Raw genomic sequence first — 5436 nt, 5'->3', positions numbered from 1 at the left:
TGGGGGTCTTTAAGAGGAGGCTAGATGAACACCTTGCTGGGGTCGTTTGACCCCAGTACTTTTTCCTGCCATGACAGGGGATGCCATGACATCGGACTCGATGATCTGCTCAGGTCCCTTCCGACCCTACCAACTATGAAACTATGAAACTACATCTCACTTACCCAGCCTCTGTATGTTCCTCCAAATCCTGCATCTTACTCCTTGCTTCCTTCACCTGCTTTGTGACTTCCTTAAATCTACCTTGTAATCTCCTTGTTTGCCATGTGACTTCTCTCTCTCTCCTCAAATGCCTTCTCAAAACTCACCTCTTCCAGTAGCCTCTCCTTTGGCTTTCTAATCATTACATAGGAAGCAGGGGGTAATATATTTGTTAATATATTTTATTGAATGTACTATTAGGAAAAACAGGTGTTAGGCAAGCATTTGTGAATACCAAGCATATCCAATTCATTTGGCCCTGTATCACAGCTCCACACCCTGGGGCTTCTCATGGGTTGGATGATCCACCTCCTGAGGCAGGATGTCAGCTTGTCAGTGTAGCTGCCAGAGCTGCTGTGTTGGCACCGCTCTGGAGTCCAGAGAATAAATTCTGCTGCTGCTGCTAACCCTGTCACTGGATTTAGTCACCAACAGCAACTAAAGACCCCAAATTTGGTGGCAGGAAAGGGTGTGGAGGAGTGGGAAGTGGCAGTGTTCCCTCCCTGGGATAGAGAAGGGCACAATTTAAACATTTGAGGGCTGCCAGTTAGACAGCCCTTGTGTACCCAGTGCCCTTCCTCAGGGCATTTTGCAGCAGGGCATTCTCTGTCCAAGACCTTGTCTAACATATCTCCCAGCTATATAGTTGGTCCAGTAAGAGAGATTACCAAATAAGCCTCACTTTTCCCATATTCCCTAAGCTATCATGGCTACACTGCAGCCATGATGTGAGTATGGCTGACAGGCTTGGATCCCTTGATTCCAAGTTTTTTAGGGCTATGTAAATGTTTGGCACAAAGTAAATAATTGATATAGTTTCATTTGCCTCCTTTTCCAGGTTGGGGAGCTGAATATGTATGAAGGAATTAGTGTATCTCCTTTCAAAGAGGAGTCTGATGCAGCAAACCTGAAGAGAAGCTGGAAAGAATGTTTGGCAAAGTCTGAATACTACAGCAGGAAAACATCAGTGGAAGAATTTAACAAGCAAAATTATTAGAAGAAGAAGGGGATTGCCATTATTCCCATGAAATTCTCAGTTGGATATAATACAACATATTACCACCAGGTAAACTCAAGGAATGTGGCCATAAAGGTCCCAGACCTCCACCACTCCCAAATAAGAGATCCCTCAAGAGCTTAAAGGAGGAAAGGGTTGAAGAAGGGAAGAGAGGGAGACATCTACGCAGTGACACTTTCAGAATGAATGCCAGCCTGTCCCCTCTGTATGTACTAACATAATCCCTAGGTCAAGCTACCCTCCCTTGGCCTAGAAAAGAACACCAGGTTCCTGATTCTTTACAGGCTACTGATTTCCACCAAAGAATTGTGTAATTTACTGGCAACAACAAGAAATCATGTCCTCCTCTACCAGCTAGTCCTTGTAGGCAAAAGACAGGGCAGGATGCTACCTTAGAGACTAACTGGTGCAGAGAGGCATGAGCTTTCATATGCAGCAGCCTATCAGACTGCAGCCTCAATCCTAGGGTTTAGCCTGTCAGCACAGCTGTTTACTGTGGCCTTCCACCTCATAGCTGGTCACCCAGACTGGTCATGATTGACTGGAAGCCTCCAGTAAAGCCTAACTCTCTGTCCACTCTGTGTCACCAGAGGGGCCGGCCAGGGTTAACTGACCTTCCATTGCTTCCATATAAATCCCTGAACTAGAACAGAAAGTGTCTGGACAGCAGGGCTCAACCTGACCTAAGATTGGTTTGCTCATCCCTCTGGCTTGCTCCTCAGCAACAAGGCTGCTTGACCTCCTGTTTTCTTGATCCAGCTTGCTCCTGGGCCTTTCTCTTTCTTTGATTTCCTGGATTCTTGACTTGGGTTGCTCTTAGACCCCACTCCTGGATCAATCTATTGCCTTCCTGACCCAGTTTGACCTCATTTTCTGTTCATCCACCCTGATCCTGCTTGGCACCTTGATCCCTGAGTGGCTCCAGACCTGACCACCCATGTCCCCATGTAATACAACCTATTTCATCAGAAGTAGATTGTTGCTAGCATCTGACAAAGGAAGCTGTCACCTATGAAAGCTCATGCCTCTTTGAACCAGTTAATCTCTACAGTGCCACCCTACCCTACCTTCTGCCTGACTAACTAACTAGAAATGTCACAGCCAGAAGCTAGATAACAAGTCCTTCACCCAATCTCAAAAGAAAAAAGAAATTTGTATAAATAGCTTGTTGAAATTCTTGCAGAATCCTTATTAACTACAAGCAGCCTAACTAAACATCCTTCACCCAAAATCGGTAACCACAAGAAGCTTAATCATATTAGATCGCTGGAGCACTCCCTCTTCCTCTTTCAACCACATGCTGATTGCTCTACCCTTGAGAAATAAGTTTGGGTCCTTTCTGGTGCTTTCTCCCATTTAAAGGCAGCTACTACATTAGCATCAAGCTTAATGGGTTAAGAAGAATCAACAAGTTTCTGCTATTTTTTTCTTTAGGCTGCAGCTCTGGTGCATATTTATACAGATGGGTCAGTACTAGTGACACATGGTGGAATTGGATTGGGGCAAGGAATTCACACCAAGATATTACAGGTAGGACAAGAATTAACCTTATGAATATACACAGAGATACAGCAGAAAGGTATTGGTGCCATGGCATCAGACCCTATAGGCAAACTCTGGAGACAGCCACAAAATAATCTGATGGAAAAAAGAAAATGCTGTGAGAAGAATTCCTTTCATGTAAGTAATTTCTGTAACATCAGTCCTGTAATTCTGTGTTTCCGATGTAGTTATAAACAATACGCATATGAAACCACTAAGTTTATAGCAAAAAAGTAATTTTGGGACTGACATGGAGTACTGGAAAAGAGAATTGTCAGAATGCAGTGAGGCATTGGTGAGACATTGGAAGCTGAAACAACCATTCTGATGGTTTGGTCAGGCAGAAAGAAATGTGAGATTTTAAGCCCCACAAAAAAAAAAATCTTTGGATTTAAAATCTGTCCCAAAATACTCTACAAGCAACAAAAGCCAAGTTAAAGAGAAGCGTTCCTCCAAGTAAAGATATAGTGCCAAAGTCTCTGTCTCCCTCTATTCATTGTTTTCTTCTAGAAAAATACAAGCAATGAAAAGTAAGTGAAAATGTTCTTTTATTTTACATAACTGTTTCCATAAATAGGCACCCACTTTGCTTGCCAGGCATAAATTATCCAAATTCAGTGGCATTAAATCTAGCTTAAAAGCAGCAAGAAAGCAGTCAGGTTCTCTGGCTTCTTCTTCATGATGGTTTTCATTATATGCAAGTATGCAAAAAGGTCATTTTTATAAGAGAAGACACCAACCAGGATGATCAATTATTGATAAACGCTCCTTTCATGGTGGGAATCCCTGTATACAGGGGGTGGCTGAACAAGGTTTCAGCATATAACATAGTCAATGTAATATTAGAATTCCCATCAAGTTTGGTCTTGTGTATATATGTTATGATAATGCTCTTTTTATTTATTTATTTTTATGACCTAAATCTCTGTCAGAGACAGAGAGAGGTTCTGTCTCTGTCAGGGACCACATATTGTTGTGTTTTACTTTCCTTTCAGATTGCCAGCCTTGAATTAAAGGTGCCATTATCATACGTACATCTTTGTGAAACAAGTACAGCAACTGTGCCTAATGGGCAAGCCACAGCAGGATCAGTTAGCTCAGAAACCAATGGAAAAGCAGTTCAGGTTATATTTATTATGAATTATTTTTATTACTATTATTTCTTTAAATAGCTAACATTGCTATGAGCATTTGCACCTCAATCATTGTTATTTTTATCTATTTCTGAGAGAGCAGGTCGGTACCTTCACCTCAAACTCTCTTTTGCTGGTTTGTGTATAGTGTGAGGCAGGACAAATCACTGAACACCTGCTCACCAGTTTTTCTGTATCAGAACTAAAGATATATCTTTGAGTTATCAAGAGGAATTTATTGGTCTTGGTATCATTGTGAGTAATTAAACACAAGCTGATGTCAAACATTTTCTGTGCATCTTGTGACATGTTTACAGTCAAAATGAAACACCTGTCTCTTCTGATGTACTTTAGGCCTGATTCTGCTCTCACATGACTGTAAACGAGACATGCATTATACATTAAATTCAGCGTAAAAGCAACAAAAGAGCAGAGCCAGGTTTTGTTGGTTTCCGTTATGCACAGGGGTACAAATAGGTCAGTTACATACACCATGGCAGATGCCACTACTGGTCCCTGGTAAGCGCTGCCTTTGTGCTGTCCAGCTGGAAGGCAAGAAAGGTGAGATTAGATGTTCAGGGGCAGGAGCAGAAAGATCATCGTCAGAATGAATCTTTCTCATAGATCAGAGCTCACTGTTGCTGGATTCATCCCTTTGGCTCTATTCATCGTTCTCTATTTGTCCCCTCCCCAGGATGCTTGTCAGATTCTGCGGAAGCGCCTGGAACCCATCATTCAGAAGAATCCTGAAGGCAAATGGGAGGACTGGGTTAGTGCTGCTTGTTTATCTTCCTACAGGCCTGATAACTCCATGGATGAACCAGTGGTATTTAGCCCCAGCCCACAAAGGGAGCTATGTGAAAATGCAGTGCCGGGGGGCAGCTCAGGAAGGAGTTGTGCCTCAGGGGCTTTGCAGGCTGCTCTCCCAGCATGACTGGCCAGGTCCTGAAACCGTCTTTGTGTGAGGTGTCCTTATGCCATTTCTTACATACCCAGTATGGGTCCAAGGCTAGCCAGGTTCTCTATTGGATGGGGATAGGTGCTGGAGTGTTATCTGACTCCAGCAACACAGATGCATCAGCTGTGCAGTATTCATCATCAAAAGTACCTTGTGGAGCAGTAGACTGTACATTATTGGAAAAGAAATGGTAATATCTGAGACAGACTTTCTGCATAGGCATAACCCTGTGAAAATTGTGCTGTTTCAGGCAGCAAAAATAAAACACTCATTAATGGACATATTGTTATATAGTAATGATTCCCAAAGGCTCCAGAGCTGTTATATCCACATGGAGCAACAGCACTTTGAACCTGCCTGTAATATTCTGACCATTGCTAGAGGAAGGCCTCATTAGAGAACTACAATCCAAAATACCTTTCCCCTGGAGGTGGCCTTAGCTGGTTACATCTAGGCAGGGTATTGCTTTTTCCCTTCATCCTTCTTAATGACACTATGGATTTCATAGATTTCATAGATTTCATAGACATTAGGGCTGGAAGGGACCTCGGGAGATCATCGAGTCCAGCCCCCTGCCCAAAGGG

General features: G+C 42.9%; 1 pseudogene; it reads left to right on the top strand.

Moving 5' to 3' along the window:
- LOC109322470 overlaps positions 1 to 5436 on the top strand; it is a 34343-nt pseudogene that overhangs the window by 15884 nt on the left and 13023 nt on the right.

Source organism: Crocodylus porosus, unplaced genomic scaffold, assembly GCF_001723895.1.
Source record: "Crocodylus porosus isolate Cpor-Errol unplaced genomic scaffold, CroPor_comp1, whole genome shotgun sequence".
Classification (NCBI taxonomy): Eukaryota; Metazoa; Chordata; order Crocodylia; family Crocodylidae; genus Crocodylus; species Crocodylus porosus.
The sequence above is the reverse complement of the archived record's forward strand: the minus strand, read 5'-3'. Positions and strand labels throughout refer to the sequence as shown.